The following is a 17730-nucleotide window of genomic DNA, read 5'->3' as shown; positions in this document are numbered from 1 at the left end:
TACAAGCCAAATGTTGTGTATTACAAATGTGTTATTATCATGTAATTGTAAGTTTGTGTGCTGTCTTATCATCACATCCTAAAAGAAGAGCTCTTTAACAGCTCAGCAGAGATCAGGTGCTGTTGTTCTTTTGAACACTTCACCTTTTAAAACACTGAAAATGATAAGAAATGAGAGGCAGAGTGAAGAGAAGGGGCTCGACACACATCCTTGGGGAGCCTGTGTTCAGTGTTCTTGTGCTGGAGGTGTTGCTGCCGACCTGTCTGCCGTCTTCCTCTCAGGACATCCAGCAGCCAGTTACACAGCGAGGTGCTGATGCCCAGCAGATCCAGTTTGTGAATGAGTTGCTGGGGAAAGATGGTGTTGAACGCTGAAGTCTGTGAACATCATTCTAACGTATGAGTGTCCAGATGTGTGAGGGCTGAATAAGAGGGCAGTTGAAATGGCATCATCGGTCGAGCGGTTTGAGCGGTATGTGACTGACATGGATCCAGGTTGGAGGGAAGTTTTGATTTGATGCATGACGAACTGTTCAAAGCTCTTCATAATGATGGAGGTGAGTGGGACCGGACAGTCGTCCTTCATGCAGGAGGGACACGACTACTTCAGCACAGGAATGATGGTGGAGAGTTTGAGGCTTGTGAGAACAACAGCCTGACTCAGTGAAGGATTAAAGATGTCTGTGAAGTATGATTGGACTACAAATGTTCCAACCAACATTCATCAGTCCTATAAATGAGATGCTGATATTCACACAGGTCACTTTTTGATGGGCGGAGCAATGTAATCACGCACTGACTGATTTTTCACGTTTGGTTTTTAAATGCTTTTCTTGTTTGTTTCACTACTAATATAGCTACTTTTGGATTATTTCTGTATTTATTTATGTGAGATGTTCTTTTTTTTATTTTGTATTTGTTATTTGGTCGAGTGTGTGAGACAGATAAAGACTGGAACGGCCTGTAAACACAGTTATAGTGGAAAAAAGAAGCCAGTTTCTCTGTTTCCCTCCCACTGTGGTGTTTTTGTTCTAAATTTGAATCAAATGTTTTGCACAAGTGCATAGGCAGCAGGATCCAAGGCTGTTACTAAACGAGATGCGCAGATGTGGCCATACATCATTCTCCATATGTGATCCTCTCGGGCACCTGCTTTAGGCACTTGTAGCATCAAATTAATGATGCTGTGCTGAGCACCCAGAGAGCTGCCCAGCCAGCCAAGATACACTTTACTCGTCACAATGAGACTTCTTCCCCGTCTCTGTCGGTCCCTGCATCCTCCCTGTCCTCATCGTCTGTCGTCTTCGTCTCCTTTATCAGTCATCATAATTTTACCATCTCTGTGCAAGTCTGCAAATTTCTTTATAAATCATAAGATTCTTAAATTCATCAAGTCTCTCTGTGCCTGGGTCCTCGTCACAAAACATGACATCACTGTTTTGTACATTTTAACAATTTAATCCCACATTTGTGAAAGAAAAGCAAAACACTTTTTTGAAAAGTCTGTAACAAAACCATCAAATCTGATAAAGGTTATTTAAATGCTGCAAAAGAAGAATGGACGGCTTCAGAAACAGCCTTTTTATACATGCTGTGATGACACAGTCATGCTTACGTGTTTATGTCCTGTATATAAGTTGAATTTTCCAAACCACAAAAATGTTGGACTTCCAAATGGTCCTAACACACTGTGTGCTCTCTGTCACTTTAACACTGTGCTGTGAGAAACGAACATGTGTTATTATGGTGACGTTACGGCGGGAAAAGCATTTTTGCAGCTCAGTGTTGAAGCTGCAGTTCACAAGAAAGGTTTGCATGTTTTGGCTGTAACATGTGAAGCTTAGCACAATGCTATATTTGAAAGTGTGTGACATTTGCCAAGTATAAAAGGTCTTTTATAGCGGGCTTCCCTCGCTTACGGCCATACCACCCTGAACACGCCCGATCTCGTCTGATCTCGGAAGCTAAGCAGGGACGGGCCTGGTCAGTACTTGGATGGGAGACCGCCTGGGAATACCAGGTGCTGTAAGCTTTTGCACTTCCACACACAAACTGCAGAGGGCGCTGCTCACTCAGTGGAGGCAGCATCAGGAAAAGCTTCGTGACAACGCTCCTGATTGCATTTCGCTTTTGTGCAAAACAAAACAAAAAAAACAACAAGAACGAAATATTTAGGAAATACACAAACTGATTTATTCTGTAAATGTAGAAAATGTCTATGGCTAGTCCGTCTGGGCTCAGTAGAGAGGAACTTGTTAACCTTGTAGCGTGCAGCGGGCACAGTGTCAACCTGACACCCATGTTCACTATTGTAATCTGTTCAGAGAGCTACGCTTCCACTGCTGTAGATATATTCATAGCACTCTGTAGATCTGTTTACCTCACACCGATACATCTGTATATATGTAGTACATTTGTATATTTGCTCTTATTTCACTTACTGATAAGATGCAAACTGTATTTTGTTACCCTGTATTTAGACATGTGTAATGACAGTAAAGTTGAATTCTAAATGCTATCCTAAACATTTAAACAAAAGCAGCTACAGGAGAAGTTTTTAGAAGTGATTTTTAGAAGGCCAGTAAAGAGAGCATGGAGACAGATGGAGGACGCCAAATCCACTGAATCTACACACTTCCTGTTTCCACCTCATCCTTCCAGTGCTCTACTATACTCCCTGCTCTCTCTACCACAACTGTCTTTGAACTTGCCTGGGCCAGGTCTGAGTCCAGCTTTGCAACTCCAGCCAGGTCACATGACACAGGGGTTTGCTCTGATGTCAACAGGCAGGTCAGTGGAGCCCTCTGGTGATGGATTTATGCCAGTGAAACAGGAGGAGGCCTGAGAACAGACAGCAGGCTTAACTAGCAGGACAAAGTAGCATGTAGTACTTGAAGGAGTCATCACAGCCAATCAGTTCTCAGGAAAATGGAACATCACATACATTTTCTCTTCTTTGATGTTCATCAATGTATTTCCTTTGAAATTTAAAAAAATTATTTTATTTGTTTTTTATTTTGAAATATTTCCTTCTGTCAATATTTCTGCCTGATTAGAAACTCATAGGCACTTCCTGTCACTCTACAATAAAATAATGTAAAGGCTGCCCTCTCTGCCCTCCCACTAGCTGACCTAACTGACACAAGTAAACTGTGTTAAGATACCCTACATGGACTAAGGTTCTTGGTCACATACATATAGATTTGTGTGGCTGTAGAAATCATGCCATGAAGCTCCCAGCGCACATTTTTGATGCTTCTGTCTGTGGCAGAGGTGGTTTGGAGCTCGGCAGAGCCTTGGTGGCTTTTACTGACTATACACCCCTACCCATTTATTATGAACAAACAGCACAACTGTTTGTGTTTTTTTCTATATTACACTTGCATGATTTAGATTTATACTTATGTGGCAGCTGCTCACTGGCCTGACAAAGTTATTTTAAATGATATCATGTCATGAATAACACAAGTTATTTTCCATGAAATCGAAAAGTGGTGAAATTCTCAAAAAATGAATGAGACGTGCATGTAATTTGACATATTTTGTTGTTTTGTGTGTGTGTTTGTCTGTATGAAATTTTGACGTATCTGAAAAACACAATTTTGAAAACACTGGAAAGACCTCAAGACATTTTTTCTTTTGCTTACTATGTAAACAAAAATTCCCACCAATGCTTTTCAGTGTGAAATTTAGTGTGTAGAGAAAATACCTGTGCCAGGTTGTCTCCATCTAGTGGTGAATAACGCATTACCACTACATCAGGTGAGTTTTTCTCTGTGCACAGTGACACAAAACTCATTTAACAACATAAACTATTTAAAAAATGATGTAGGCAGATCAAGGCAATGTTACAGATTCAGTAAGAACAGAAGTTTATTGCAATCCTTCAAATATGCAGGGCGTCACACTAACACAGCTGCTTATGTCCAGCATCGCTCTGTTATTATCAATTTGATTCAAACGTGTCCAGTTTATTGTCTTAAACTGGCATTAAAGCTTCAATGAACTAAAGTGGTCCCTCTGAGTCAGCACCCAGAAAGCTCGTCTCTTTTAAAAATGTGGCCATAAATACGAGCGCTGCTGGGATCTTACAACACTGGGGCTAAATCCACACCTGAAATCTTTGGAAGTTTCACTCAGTAACAGCACCTTTTTAATATTATTGACTATATTTTATAGTCACATTTATATAAAATGTCAAACATTATATGTTAGCTAAAGGTTGAAGTCACAGAATTATACTGAACAACAATGCAGTTTGAGTTTTTCTTGTTTGTACTATATATTTGATTTATTGTAAGCAGCGGGAGTAAAACCTAAAGAAAAAAATAGTAAAAATATGAATGAATCTCTGCTCTTACAACTTGTGCTTTTATTGTGCCGTGATGTCTCCTTTGAAACTGTCCTCTTGCTCGTCTTTTGGATGCTCACCTCTTCTTCACCTTTCCTGTTCCTTTCACCAAACTGCTGCACTCTTGTTCTCTGCTCTCGCCTCCTGTTCTGGTTACAATTAGAATGCAGTCAGCATGTGCCAAATAAACCTGCTCCAAATCTATCATGTTTGATATGATGATGAAGTTTTTAACATCTTATTTATCAACTTATTTGATGCACTGTATCAATCAATTATTAAACAAATATCAGACTGTAGAAAAGCCAATAATAATGCACTGAGCAAGTTCATGCCATAAGAGCTAAATGGCCATAAAAGAAAATCCTGAATGCCTAATACAGGACAGGCCAACATTGAATGCAGCCACAGATGGACATCAGTCAGCTTTCTGCACTTTCCACCCGATCACATCTGTCCTCAAAGTCATGTGATTTCCTCTGTGGTTCATTTATGTTTACTTTTACATTTGCAGTGACAATAAATTTAGTGACATAGTGCACACATTATTTCCTATGGACTGCTGGGTTATCTTGGTTTATTTAAGTTAGTATTTTTAAAGGTGCAGTCAGTCATTTTTTAGGTTATTTGATAGAAAAAAAAAAGGATCTTGTACTCATAAATAAACATAGAATAGCGGATAAAAATGACACATTGTTAAATGTGTCATTGGTCACTGCTTAATTTCCTCATTATTTAAGCATTACTCATCCTTAGTATGTCATTTATAAATACAGATATACGTTCTTAGAAAGAACCACTTCTGAGCCTGATCTCTTTACTCCAAGGAGCTTTTGTGAGTTATCATTGTGCCAGAGGAGGAGGGCATCCAATACTTCTTTCATGTCACCTGAGTTCGCCTGTGGGAAAGCACAGCGCTGAATACCCTGACTATTTCTTTGAATTCAGGAGTACTAGTGAACTAATCTTGAGTGATTACTGAATTATCTGAATAAAGCTAATGAACCAGAGAAATTCTAAACTCCTAAACATCCAGAGATATCTGAATTTATGTCTGCACCTTCACACTCCAGATATTCAATTCAATTCAATTTTATTTATATATGAAGGATCATACCTGTTTTACCTCCGGTGTTGTGCCAAAAAGTGATCGTCTGACATAAACTGATTTCAAATGTCTTTACTTATATTGGTAAATAGACTTTAGTGAACATGATTTACAAAAAGGTATATATCAAGTTTAATAACGACCCATTTACAAAGAAAATTGTAAAATAATCAATGCCAGTGTTTCTGACACTTTTGGATGAGTAAATTTGCCCCGGGTCAAATTAACCCAGAAGCATAATTGGTGTTCCTGGAAACCAACATAACAGGAGGGTTAAATATGATCAACTGGTTTTTGACAAATACCGAAAATTAGTTTATGGCAGATATGACTTTTTGACACAACACCAGCTAACTGACAAGACCTAGTTAAAAGCTAATATTACAGTTGAATATTATTGCACCTAACCTTAGGCTCCAGTATTCTAAAACTCGCACTTCCCCTCTGATAAACCACATGATTATGTAACAAATATGTCAGCTTACCAAAGAACAGAGGACAATTTATTCAGGGTGTGACAGCACTTTACCACCTGTGTCCAACATATAATACAAATTTCTGGACTGGAGAACGTACATCGTTAAAAACTCCAGGACTTCATCACAGCCTCTCTCACATCCGCTTTACATGTGTAGTTTACAGGAAACTTAAATAACACTGGGTGAATATGTTTGTAGGAGGATAACATTAGGGATACCGAATACCAGGTGCTGTAAGCTTTTGCACTTCCAAACACAAACTGCAGAGGGCGCCGCTGCTCACTCAGTGGAGGCAGCTTCAGGAAAAGCTTCGTGACAACGCTCCTGATTGCATTTCCTTTTGTGCAAAACAAAACAAAAAAAACAACAAGAACGAAATATTTAGGAAATACACAAACTGATTTATTCTGTAAATGTAGAAAATGTCTATGTGTAACGCTTCCAGCTCTTCAAAAATCACAGACGCTCAGAAAGGTTGGCTTTTCACAATTTATTCCTGCAGAAGACACAAAACACACTCAACAGGTGTCTTCTGATCGTACTAGCAATTGTAGCTCCCTCACAGTGCAAGCGCGCGCTGTCTCGACAGACTTACAATTAACTTTTTAATAAAGAAAAGATGGAAAATAATAATTTCTCCCATTTTTCAGTCTGCCACACTGAACTTGTATACAAAAACGAAATCTTATGACTAATAAAATACATTTCACAATTGTATAAAACAAAATAACAGGATAACAGAAGTATCACCGGCTAAACATTTTCCTCTAGTGGACAAATTAACAGTAGCGCATTACATTTCCACTTGCTTATGCTTTACAGACAAAATGACTGTTAACAAACTCACGTACCTGCAGAAGACACAAAACACACTCAACAGGTGTCTTCTGATCGTACTAGCAATTGTAGCTCCTACAATGTAAAACAACATCACAAAAAGCACAGAAAAACAGTAAATCAAACACATTTCCTGCTATGCGCAGCAACCACTAGAGGGCTGACAAAAGCTTACTGCCAAAGAGCATAAATACGGCAGAAACACTGTTTAACAGCAACCAGCCTTTGTTTCGGTTACACAGAAACTTTCTAATATCAATATGAACCTATATACATCGACATGTACAACTTATGTAACAACATTCACACCAGAAACCATAAAAATGCCAGAGCCTTTCATTACAGAACTTACCCTCACAGTGCAAGCACGCGCTGTGAGGAGCGGAAGCCGTAGCAGCTTCTAAACGTTAGAGTGAGATCCGGTTTCTGGGTTTTCAAAATAAAATATAATAAAAAAAATGATAAAATTCACACTTAAAATAATAATTAAGAACAGGTAAGTGCATGTTTTTCTGATGTATTTTTAACTCCGTTACACTCACCCCCACTGAATTTTATCAAATTTGAGCCTCAAGTACCCACACTGGTACGCACCAACCAAACAGAGGTCAAAAATCACAGACACCAACTAAACGTATCCCTAAGGATGAAGTGGGATGGGAGCAGCACTAACCTCCCAACCCAGCAACTGGCAGCAGGGTGCCCAAAATACACCCTACTAATAACCCCTTACAAGGTGTGTACCATGGCTCAACAGAAAGGAAAAAAAACAAAAACAAAAATGTAGAGTACATAACAGCAAGTACAAATCACATCACTCAGGTAGGCATATAAACAGAACATTTAGTCAGAGAAGGACGGGATCAAGGACTTACAAACTGACTTCACATCAAACCTGTCACGAACCACGACTTGATTTGACATTGTCTGGATCAGTCTATTCACAGGTTTGACAAGTCGCCCAAGTCTGGTTCTGATCTGGGAACCATTCCCGGTTTGGCTATAGTCAACCATTGGGGACTGAGCAGGAGCAACTACATCCACCACTACGTCAGGTGTAGTAGAGCATACTTGTACACCCTCCCCACAGCTCGTAGCAATATTGACCTCCTGGGACGCCATGCTAGACCCAGTTCGGTCAAAGTCCACTTCAACAGACAAGCCCGATGCAGCTGGCAAGACTGAATCCACGCTTGAAACATCAGTAACATCTCCCTGAGACTGGCTGGACTCCGTCAACTGCGACACCCATGCAACTGTCCTCTCTCCAGGGTCCAAAGGTTCAGAGATAACCTCCAGGCCAGCTGTCCCATCCATGGCATCGGGTGAGCGGTTATCATGAGCACCAACACAGCTCACAGCAGGGGCATTCAAATCCCCCTCCCCAGACGCAGCCCCATCATCATCTTCAGGCGCCGTGTTCACATCCCACGTAGAGGAGACGTGATCCGAGGTTCCAGCATCATCCTCCAGGGGCAGGAAATTCGCCACCAACAGTAGATTCCGGTGGACCACTCTCTCTCGTCCGGAAACAGAATCACGGATCTTGAATGTGTGAGTATCATGGTTCACATCGATCACGGTGTAGACCGTTGACTCCCACCGATCAGCAACCTTCTTCTTTCCCCTCTCTTTCCTGTTAGCAACCAGGACTCTGTCACCAACCTCAATCCTGGAACCCTTCACTCTCCTGTTATAGAGTTGCGAGTGACGACGCTTCTCCTGCGCAGCTCGGGCGCGTGCAATGACCATTGCTTCCTTCACATCTTCCCTGAGGGAAACCACATACCTGTCATAACAGGTAACAGCAGGGTCGCTCAGGACAGAGCGGAACAAAATGTCAACAGGCAACCGGGGCGTGCGACCAAACATCAGGTAAAAGGGTGCAAATCCAGTTGTCTCATGTGCGGTGCAGTTGTACATGAACGTCAGAGTCTGTAGCCGACGTGGCCAGTCCACTTTCGAGTCTGGTGGTAGGGCACGAATCATTCCACCCAGAGTCCGGTTGAAGCGCTCCACACTGCCGTTTCCCATCGGGTGGTAAGGTGTCGTGTGTGTCTTCTTCACACCAGAGACTCTGAGGAGCTCACCTATCAATTGGCTCTCAAAATTAGCACCCTGGTCGCTGTGTATCCTTTCCGGAAACCCGAATACACAGAAGTACCTGTCCCAGAGAAGCCTTGCAACCTGTTTAGCCGACTGGTCCTTGCATGGGAAGGCCTGTGCCCAGCCAGTGAAGTGGTCTGTGATGACCAAGACGTCGACGGACTTGTTGTGTGAGGCCTCAGCCGACCAAAAGTCGATGCAGACCAACTCCAACGGTCTGGACGAGGACACGCTGACCAAAGGAGCACGCCCCTCTGGTTCGATAGTCTTACTGACTACACAGCGCTGGCATCCCCGTACATGGTCTCTCACGTCACGCCCAAGGTTCAACCAGAAAAATCTCTTTCTAGCCAGGTCTAAACTCCTGAACTGGCCCTGGTGACCGGCATCATCATGGATCCCTCGGAGGACCTCAGCCTTCAACGAGTCAGGAACCACGAACTGCAGTCGTCTGTTACCTGATATCTGGTCTCTGGAGACTCTGTACAGCACACCGTTGTTGAGGACCAGCTTCTCCCAGTGGCTCAGGTATCTTTTAACAAGGACCGGGTCCCCTACCCGCTCTCTCCTTGAGGGTCTCCTGTGTCTCTCAACGTAGAGGACGACGCGGGAAAGCACTGCATCCTGCAGCTGTGCGTCCCTAAGTTCTCTCTCTGAATAGGCAGGTAAGGCCTCCAGACCGGGGGACACCATCTGTGGCAGGTGATGTAAAGCCTCTATCGCTCTCCCTCTTGGGCCGACATCCCACTCGACATGTGACTGCAAAACAGCTGTGACAGCATCTTCAGCCAGAACCAGGGGATTCAGACTCTGCGTGCCTTGGGTGTCGGTGGACGACCGAAACGCCCTCTGGATTGATGCATGTGAAACATCTTTCGCCTCATCAAGGAATTCTGCATATCTCTCAGCCAGCAGTCTGCCACTTACATTATCCTTCACAAAAGGTAATCGGCTCAGGGCATCTGCCACAATGTTCTGACGGCCTGGGACATATTTAATGTCAAAGTCATAGCTTGCAAGTTTAGCCACCCAACGTTGTTCACAACAGTCCAGCTTTGGCTTGGTTAAAATGTGGGTCAAGGGGTTGTTATCAGTCCAGACGGTGAACTTGTGACCTTTGAGCCAATGACTGAACTTGTCGCAGACCGACCACTTTAACGCCAGAAACTCCAACCTGTGTGCTGGATAGTTTCCTTGAGACTGAGACAGGGATTTGCTGGCAAAAGCAATCGGTCTGGGCTTAGTTCCACCGTCCTGGATTTGAGCCAACACTGCTCCAATGCCATCCAGTGATGCGTCTGTCGACAGCAAGAAGGGGCGAGAGAAGTCTGGGTGAGCCAAAACGACTGTATTTAACATCAAGCTCTTGAGCTTCTCAAAAGCCTCCTCTTCTCTGGATGTCCAATCCGAAGCACTCAACTTCCTGCATGGCCGCCTCACCTTAGTTGTTCCCTTGCCCTTCTTCACAGCACCTCTCAGGAGCTCAAACAAAGGTCTGGCAACAGCAGAGTACATGGGAACAAAGTGTTGGTAGTAATTAATCATCCCCAAGAATGATCTGACCTTTCGTTGGGAAGGAGTCACTCCATCAGTGTCCATGAGGTCCACGCTCCTCATGCTCGCGATAACTTCGACTTTGGATGGGTCTGTTGATACCCCATTTTGATCGATGATGTGACCGAGGAACTTCACGGATTTCCTCAGGAAGAAGCACTTTCTGGGAGCCAGCTTCAAGTTATGCCCGCGCAGCCTCTCAAACACCATTTCCAGGCGCTGCAAGGCAGTGTCCTCGTCTGGAGCAAACACTAGGAGATCGTCCAGGTAACACAACAGGCTCAAATAATTCTGGTCACCAAAGATGCTGGTCATCATGCGCATGAAGCTCGCAGGGCTGTTGCACAGACCCTGCGGCAGCCGATTATACTCATATAGACCCATGGGCGTGGTGAAGGCAGAATATTTCCTGTCATCTTCATGTAGCGTCATGTTGTAGAAGCCAGACGTCAAGTCCATGGTACTGAACAGGCTGTTTCCCCCCAAAGCAGCCAGACAATCTGCTTGATGTGGAAGAGGATGGGCATCCTTCAGGGTTCTCTTGTTGAGCCAGCGGAAATCATTGCAAATGCGTAGATCGCCATTCTTCTTCCACACAAGCACCAATGGTGATGCATACTCACTGGTCGATTTCCTGATGATGTCCCTCTCCTCCATCTCAGTCAAGACTTGTCTCAGCTTCTGGTACTGACTCGGGGGCACACGCCTGTAGGGAAGTCTGAAAGGTCTGTTATCTGAGAGGCGGATGCGATGCACAAAGTTTTTGGCTTCCCCACAGTCGAGATGATGGCGGGAAAAGACATCCTCGTACTGCAAAACCAGGTCAGCCATCCTCTCTTTACACTGTCCCGATGTCTCACAGGACTCTATGTCAACATCACCAAGCCCAACAAGTTTGAGTTTCTCCTTCATGGAGGTGGGCGTGACTTGTGGTGACATGGCCGACTGATGGCTGCTAGCCAGAGTTGTCTCATGGAGTGCTGAAGCATCAAAGTCCTCAAGCGCCACACAGGAGTACACGTCTGCTAGTTTGGCGTTACGTCGCAGATGTACAGGCTGCTCAGACATATTGATCAGTTTCAATGGGACCCATCTGTCACCCCACAAGGGAGTAACCAATCTAGCAACCAAGATCCCTCTGGGTGCTGAGCGGGATGACGAGGGCTCTGTCATCACTGTGCTGCCAGGGGAGACATTGATGTTCTTTGGTAGTTTTCCCCATACCAGATATTCGCGACCCGGTTCAAGGGACACAGCTGAGTTACACCTAACCGTGCCTACTCTGTCCGGGACGTCCGAATCTTTCCATGGGGTCAAACCAGAAAGCATAGACAGAAAATTTTCAGTCTCAAGGTTGGTCTTAGAGCAATTACTGGAGACCGTGTTCCAGTAGGGCTCACAACGTTTAGACTGGTGTAATATGTGCTTTATGACGTTCGTCCCCAGTATCAGGTCATCAAGCTGCCCTTGAACCACCAGGATGGGAACTATCATTCTGCAGCCATACACCTCCATCTCCACATTGAGGGCATACTTAGGCTTCACACGTAGTCCTCCACACCCAACAAGAGTCACATCCACTTTGATAACATCTTGATCAGATATCAGTCCAGACTCACGTAGCGTCACCTCGGCTGCTTCATTCATGCTGCAGGCCATGGATCCACTGTCCAGCATACCACCCATTTTCAAAAGCCCACCGAAAGTGACCGGAGTGTAGAAAAGACTGTCACTATTGCCGACTTTGTGAACGTTTTGAAAAATAACTTCAGAATCTTTGCATTTTTGTCTTGCCTCTTCATACACTGACTCCGCATCACAGGTATCAACAGTTTGGGAGTTTCCTGTAAGACCTGCACTGCCTCCCACCGAATACAGGTCGGCTAGTTTCCCTCCGGCTGGACCTGGGTAGACATACTAGCCGGGCAGGACAACCGAACATGGCCAGGAGCAAAGCATGAAAAGCACAGTTTATCAGATAGGCAGTGTGATGCTGTGGTATGTCTTGGATCACTGCAGACTTTGCAGGCATCCTCCCTCCTCCGTCTATTTCGTGAGAACTGATTAAACACCCCTCTCCTTGGTGTCTGAGTGTTGTGGTGCTGCATTCTCTCCATCATGGCCTGAAACATATCCACCATCTGACCCATGAGCCTTTCCTCTGACTGTTGAAGATTTTGACTCACCGCAGTCGAAGGGGAGAAACACGGACTTCCGATGAGAGGCTCTCGTGTTGCAGCAGTGGAGGGGAACGAGTCCACCAACCCCTGAAAACCTGAGGATGGGGGTGAGAAGCTTCGGGAGCATCCCTCCGGCACAGCAGCCGCAGGTGAGGCGTTCGGGTGCACGGCAGTGATCGTAGAATTACAGCCCTTCAACTGTGCAGCGCCGCTGGCTCTACCATTAGCTCTCACCTCCCTTTGATAATCATCAATCCTTTGTTGTACGTCTCGAGCAGTCCACTCATGGACAGGCTTGCACTTGAAGACATAAGACAGCTCAGGGTCAGGGCAATGTTTCACGAACATACATGCTACTTCATGGGTTAAAGGGGTCGCTGTCTGCCCCTGTCTGCGTAGCCCCTCTATGGCTAGTTCAGCAGCCTTGTTCAGTCTTATCCAATAATCTACTGGGTTTTCACCTCTGGTAGGGAGTGTTGCATAGAAGTCAGCAAGAGGGAGGCACGACGAAGAATCACTAAAATAATGGCGAAGGACACCAAAGATCAGATCAGGTTTCTGTTTGACATCAAGACCTGGGTCACTACGAAGAGCCACTCTGACCACATCTCTGGCCTTCCCCATTAAGTGGCTAATAATTTCATCAGCCTGGCCATGAATGGGGACCTCTTGCTTCCATAGATAGGTTGTTGCCATGTCAATCCAGTCCTGAACCGAACATCTGTCTGTGCCATCACCCCTAAAAATTTGAAGCTCCCTATTGGGCTTAACATGAACAGTTACATGCGGTACATCTCGAGCGGTACTGTTACATTGCTCAGTTTGAGTCTTAGAGTCACCAGTCAGATTCACAACACCAGCTGACAACAGTTTAGTAACAATGGATTCACCTATCTGGGCTCCTATTTGCTCAACCATGTCAGTAAAACTGTGTACAGCATCGCTGTCTCTAATTGGAGTGGAAACCTGGGGCATATCAGCCATGCCCCTACCGATGGGAATAAAACTCGGGCTTTGGCCTAGCCCAGTGTCACTGCCCACAGGACCAAACTGTGTGACATTACTGGCGTCGACTGCATGAACTAGTCCGGCACCTCTACCCTTAGGTAGTACTGGAGTGACAAATTTATCCATCGTCACGTCACACACTTAAGATAATAACTGCATGTGCACTCCGTTAGGGAGAGAAAAAAAAAACAGAGATAAAAATAAGAAAAATAACAGTATAATAGCAGCAAAACGAGGGAAAGAAAAGTTTTTTTCTAATAACAATGTCCAAATAATTTGAGCGTATAACCACACGTTGTATATCAAAACACAGACACTTTCACCCTTGTCTTATTTCAATCACACCCCTCACCTTTTTGTTAGTTTTTGGGTTTTTGTTTTTTTTAAAATCTAAACTCACTTGGTTACAACAACCCAAATTCAACTTGTGAACAGCAGGGGAGCAGAACAGCAGCCACGGCGATGAGCATCAAGCTGATCTGAAGATCCGAATGGTCACGGCACCAGTGTAACGCTTCCAGCTCTTCAAAAATCACAGACGCTCAGAAAGGTTGGCTTTTCACAATTTATTCCTGCAGAAGACACAAAACACACTCAACAGGTGTCTTCTGATCGTACTAGCAATTGTAGCTCCCTCACAGTGCAAGCGCGCGCTGTCTCGACAGACTTACAATTAACTTTTTAATAAAGAAAAGATGGAAAATAATAATTTCTCCCATTTTTCAGTCTGCCACACTGAACTTGTATACAAAAACGAAATCTTATGACTAATAAAATACATTTCACAATCGTATAAAACAAAATAACAGGATAACAGAAGTATCACCGGCTAAACATTTTCCTCTAGTGGACAAATTAACAGTAGCGCATTACATTTCCACTTGCTTATGCTTTACAGACAAAATGACTGTTAACAAACTCACGTACCTGCAGAAGACACAAAACACACTCAACAGGTGTCTTCTGATCGTACTAGCAATTGTAGCTCCTACAATGTAAAACAACATCACAAAAAGCACAGAAAAACAGTAAATCAAACACATTTCCTGCTATGCGCAGCAACCACTAGAGGGCTGACAAAAGCTTACTGCCAAAGAGCATAAATACGGCAGAAACACTGTTTAACAGCAACCAGCCTTTGTTTCGGTTACACAGAAACTTTCTAATATCAATATGAACCTATATACATCGACATGTACAACTTATGTAACAACATTCACACCAGAAACCATAAAAATGCCAGAGCCTTTCATTACAGAACTTACCCTCACAGTGCAAGCGCGCGCTGTGAGGAGCGGAAGCCGTAGCAGCTTCTAAACGTTAGAGTGAGATCAGGTTTCTGGGTTTTCAAAATAAAATATAATAAAAAAAATGATAAAATTCACACTTAAAATAATAATTAAGAACAGGTAAGTGCATGTTTTTCTGATGTATTTTTAACTCCGTTACATATGGCTAGTCCGTCTGGGCTCAGTAGTGAGGAACTTGTTAACCTTGTAGTGTGCAGCTGGCACAGTGTCAACCTGACACCCATGTGCAACGAGTTTGAACTCTCATTGGCTGCCGACTGCGCTCCCGAAGAATACTGAATAAATGCGCATCAGTGTGCTACCCTGAGCAGGGAACACGATATCATGGAGTTTCTAACATGGAGCAAGGTGAAGGTGACGCTACTATGCAGGACCGCCCCTGCTTAGCTTCAGAGATCAGATGAGAACAGGCGTGGTATGGCCGTAAGTGAGAGGCTTCCTCGATAACGGGGTTCATGTAGATACTGTAACCCATTTATTGGGATTTAAAAAAACAATTTAGAGTGAAGGATATTGATTACTTTCTACTTTTTTTAATAATACCTGCACATGACAGCACAGTCATAATGCATACTTAATGCTGCAATATTCACGTCATAAACAATTGTGAGTGTTTGCACAAAAACATCTACAGGTGCTCTGTGCATGTACAGTGATATTGATGTAACGCTTGAAGAATTTGACATTACTACATCAGTGGAAGAGCTCTTTGAGCAAGACTCACTAACCATCCTATTAGAAAATGAGCTTAAAGGGTGCCGCCTCAGATCCGTTTCAATATTTAAACTGTCATTTGTGTGTTGAAGTGCAAAAGCTTACAGCACCTGGTATTCCCAGGCGGTCTCCCATCCAAGTACTGACCAGGCCGACCCTGCTTAGCTTCCGAGATGAGACGAGATCGGACGTGTTCAGGGTGGTGTGGCCGTAAGCGAGGGACGGCTTCAGAAACAGCCTTTTTATACATGCTGGGCGCTGTCACTTGGTGTTCGCTCGCTCTGTGGTATAGTATCGCTTCCTGTTCCTGCTCAAACACAGTGGTGTTTCTGAGTAGTTTATTTGCTTAGCAGTTTAATTAACAACTTTTAAATACATTCTTTTTTTTCACAGTATAATCTTCACGTGCTTCATCCGAAGCACACTTTCTGTGTACTCACTACCTAATTTATAGCCAAAGTATTCACTCACTGTCTCTGTACTGTTTCGCTAGCTTAGCTCGTAGCCGACCCGTTAGCACCATGGCTACTTCACCTGTCCCTTCTGCACTTTCTTGCTCATTGTGTCAGATGTTTAGTTACTCCTCGGCCTCCTTTAGCAGTAATGATATCTGTAACAAATGTAGCATATTTGCAGCTCTGGAGGCCAGGATTACTGATCTGGAGACTCGGCTTTGCACCCTGCTCTCACCCTTAGCTAGCCAGGCCCCTGTAGTTGGTGCAGCCGAAGATAGCGTAGGCCCCGCTAGCTGTTCCCCGGCAGACCCCAAGCAGCTGGGGAAAGGCTGGGTAACGGTGAGGAGGAAGCGTAGTCCTAAACAGAAGCCCCAGGTACACCACCAACCCGTTCATGTGTCTAACCGTTTTTCCCCACTCGGCGACACACCCGCCGGGGGTCAAACTCTGGTAATTGGTGATTCTGTTCTCAGACATGTGAAGCTAGAGACACCGGCAACCATAGTCAATTGTCTTCCAGGGGCCAGAGCAGGCGACATTGAAGGAAATTTAAAACTGCTGGCTAAGGGTAAACGTAAATTCAGTAAAATCATAATTCACGTCGGCAGTAATGACACCCGGTTACGCCAATCGGAGGTCACTAAAATCAATATTGAATCGGTGTGCAACTTTGCCAAAACAATGTCGGACTCTGTAGTTTTCTCTGGTCCCCTCCCCAATCAGACCAGGAGTGACATGTTTAGCCGCATGTTCTCCTTAAATTGCTGGCTGTCTGAGTGGTGTCCCAGAAATGATGTGGGCTTCATAGATAATTGGCAAACCTTCTGGAGGAAACCTGGTCTTGTTAGGAGAGATGGCATCCATCCCACTTTGGATGGAGCAGCTCTCATTTCTAGAAATATCGACAAATTTATTAAACCCCTCAAAACATGACTGTCCAGAGTTGGGACCAGGAAGCAGAGTTGCAGTCTTACACGCCTCTCTGCAGCTTCTCTCCCCCTGCTACCCCCCCAAAAACCCATCTCCATAGAGACTGTGTCTGCTTCCAAAAAGACAAAAAACAAACTAAAAACCAGCAACAAACAACTTAAACAATCACAAAGAAAGAACAATACAGTATCCACATCTGAACCAAAGAGTAAAACAGTGAAATGTGGATTATTAAATATTAGGTCTCTCTCCTCCAAGTCTCTGTTAGTACATGACTTAATAATTGATCAACAAATTGATTTACTCTGCCTTACAGAAACCTGGTTGCAGCAGGATGATGTTAGTTTAAATGAATCAACACCCCCGAGTCATTCTAACTACCAGAAATCTCGAAGCACAGGTCGAGGGGGCGGTGTGGCTGCAATTTTTCACACCAGTCTATTAATTAATGAAAGACCAAGACAGACTTTTAATTCATTTGAAAGCCTGATGCTTAACATTGTCCACCCCAGCTGTGAAACTCAGAAACCAGTCTTACTTGTTATCATCTATCGTCCACCTGGGCCTTACACAGAGTTTCTGTCTGATTTCTCAGACTTTATATCTGATTTAGTTCTGAGCTCAGATAAAATAATTATTGTGGGTGATTTTAACATCCATGTTGATGCTAAAAATGACAGCCTCAACATGGCATTTAAT

The 17730-nt window shown here is 44.0% G+C and overlaps 1 non-coding gene and 1 pseudogene across 1 annotated transcript; one reads left to right on the top strand and one right to left on the bottom strand.

Annotated features, from left to right (window-relative positions):
* The first annotated feature begins 1912 nt into the window (after positions 1 to 1912).
* LOC146492370 (5S ribosomal RNA) lies at positions 1913 to 2031 on the top strand. Its single transcript, XR_014872675.1, has one exon. It is a non-coding gene; the product is annotated as a 5S ribosomal RNA (ribosomal RNA).
* A 13713-nt stretch (positions 2032 to 15744) lies between these two features.
* LOC146492369 (5S ribosomal RNA) lies at positions 15745 to 15862 on the bottom strand (annotated as a pseudogene).
* Between the last annotated feature and the right edge of the window lie 1868 nt (positions 15863 to 17730).

Source organism: Neolamprologus multifasciatus, chromosome 23 (assembly GCF_963576455.1).
Source record: "Neolamprologus multifasciatus chromosome 23, fNeoMul1.2, whole genome shotgun sequence".
Classification (NCBI taxonomy): Eukaryota; Metazoa; Chordata; class Actinopteri; order Cichliformes; family Cichlidae; genus Neolamprologus; species Neolamprologus multifasciatus.
This window is presented reverse-complemented; position numbering and strand designations above follow the sequence as displayed.